Source organism: Octodon degus, unplaced genomic scaffold (genome assembly GCF_000260255.1).
Source record: "Octodon degus isolate 3935 unplaced genomic scaffold, OctDeg1.0 scaffold00027, whole genome shotgun sequence".
NCBI classification, from domain to species: Eukaryota; Metazoa; Chordata; class Mammalia; order Rodentia; family Octodontidae; genus Octodon; species Octodon degus.
The window spans coordinates 9,278,617-9,281,152 of record NW_004524603.1 but is presented as its reverse complement, the minus strand read 5'-3'; the positions used below and the strand labels follow the sequence as shown (position 1 = coordinate 9,281,152).

The following is a 2,536-nucleotide window of genomic DNA, read 5'->3' as shown; positions in this document are numbered from 1 at the left end:
AAATCAAATCTTACATAACACTAGGCAAGGAAAGGCTATATCAGTACATAAACTATGAAGACATTCTCCCCATTTTATGGGGGCTGTAGCTGATACTAAGTGATGTTTTATAATTTCCACACCCTTCAGGACTCTTCTGAGTCAAGATGTACTTCTGCTTAAATAGCTAGCATTGGGGCTGGCGAGATGGCTCAGTGGTCTAAAGCACCTACTTAGAACAAGCTTAGCAAAGCACAGGGACCGCGGTTCAATCCCCCAGCACCACATGCCAGCCAGCCCTGCCCCCTGGTGAGCTGAGCTGGCCACACACACACATATAAATAAATAAATAAAAATTTTTAACCAAAAAATAAAAATAAATAGCATTACATATTCAGGATCCATATGCTATATATATATATTAATTGTCCCTTTTTTCCCTCATTTCCCCAACTTTATTCAGTGGTATGTTCACAGCAGAGCTGAGGGTAGACACAAGATGGGGCCTGATCTGTCTTGGAGCCCTGGGGACCCCACACACCATGCAGTATGGATGGGAAGGGGCACAGGGGGGCTGGGTGGCCCCAGCAGAAGCCTGTGTACAGGGAGGAGGCAGTGAGTGCCTGGTCCCCACTAGCCCAGGCCCACATGGAAGGGACTAATACTGAACTGAGATTGAAGGGTGGGGGACACAGAGTATCTGCTCCAGAGGGGCCAGCTGGCCCAGCCCTTGGCCAGACACAAATCCATAGGGCAGCCGGGGGATACTGGGTGCAAGGCTGTGCCACTCTCCCTTTTTCCATCGAGTGAGGGAGAGGAGGATCCTGGGCTTGGCCTAGCAGCTCCCTGTCCTGCCCCATCTCATCCTAGGCCTATCAACTTTGATGTCTGCTTGAAGATGAAATCTTGATATGTGAGTGGCTTCATGATATTGGCGATGTTCTTGCAGTCATTGATGCCGCTGTGGGGCCGGCCTGTGCGCTGCATCCCGAGGCCCTTGTTCATGTCTAGAAGTCCATTCTTGAGCTAGCAGCCCATGGTGAAGCTGTAAGCCTTTTTCAGATTAATCCACTGCTTGAAACAATCCGCCTGGCAAGGCCAAGTACTGGCACTGGCCTGGGAGCACGACTTTTAAGTCCCAATCTCCACAGGTCACAAAAATTGACTTGATGTTTGGATCTAAAAGGCCTTCCTTTGCCATCCACTCATTGACCCTCTCTAGCACTTGCTGCAGACTTGGGTGACCATCCCTCATGGCTTGAATAATCCCAATGAGCTCTGTACAGACGGAGGTAAACTGTGGATGGACTGCAGGCTGGACGTACATGTGAAAAGTAGACTCAATCTCCATGGTCTGGCCATTGAGCTTCAGAATGCAGAACTCAATGATTTCCTCCATGCTCTGACCCTGATCCCCAATTTTATATTAATAAAAGCATTAGTCTCAGTTTTGGACACAACATGTTTTGAGAAATCTTTGCATCTTACAGTAGGAGATGAAAGCTGTAGTTCTATTTAATCATAATAATTATAGCCAATATTTTAAGGGCACAGGACTTGCCAAGTATTATTCTACATGCATTTGTAATAATTTATAGCAGATTTATGAGATAGGTTGCATTTCTATTTACATTTTCATAAAGAAGAAGCTTAGTTATTATTATATTTAGCCTTTATATTTTTTTTTCTGTAGTTTTGTGGAAGGGTCTACAGAGTGTTCAGGATCTCACTACTAGATTGGACTCCTAGTGAGTCTCCTGTTACAGCCTCCCAAGTGCTAGGATTACAGGAGTGCGCCACCACGCCTAGTCTTCATTGCCAGTTCTGCGCACCTTGGGGGTGGGGCCCACAAGGCAGTCCTGGCGGTTGAACCCCAAGCTCCTGTGCCTGCTTGCAGGCACTTTGACATTTAGCCTGTATAACAAATGCAAGTAGCTAGTTAGTAAATTTTAGACAGATTTAGTGCTTGCAACAATATCTCTAGGTGCTGTGGAGCCATGATTTAAACCCAGACTATGTAGGTCTATGTTGATATATTTATGTTGATGTCATATGAAACACCTAGCCATTGACTCATAACTATAAATCTAGTAATTTAAGGAGAACTTTCCTAGGTAAAGAAACATCATTGTGCTAAATATTCCCTTTCCTCACCCTTTGAAATTCCATTTGTAGGAAAAAGAAACACACAATATTTGAAGGTGGGAAGGATTTCTCTTCCCATCACGCCCTCAAGCAAAGTGCCTTTATGAACAAAAGCGCTCTATGATACCCTCCTACAAAAAAGTAATCATAGTGAAGAAGTTATTGTCAACAAAGCCAGTGTGCATTTTCAACAGGCATGTGAAGAAGTCTTAGTCACATGACTTCTCTACTCATTAATATAAAACTATATAGAGATATATTCAGAAAACTTATTTAAGTCAGTTGCCTCTTTCTGTTAAGTAGTTCTTAAGCAAACAATCATCCCCCTAGGTTTTCAGAGAACCCCTCCTATGAATTACTATCCTAATTCATGCACACTATTTTGCATACTAAACAATGAAGATATTATTTT

The 2,536-nt window shown here is 43.6% G+C and overlaps 1 pseudogene; it reads right to left on the bottom strand.

The window, feature by feature from the left end:
* Positions 1-840: 840 nt before the first annotated feature.
* Positions 841-1,369, bottom strand: LOC101561766 (annotated as a pseudogene).
* Positions 1,370-2,536: the final 1,167 nt, after the last annotated feature.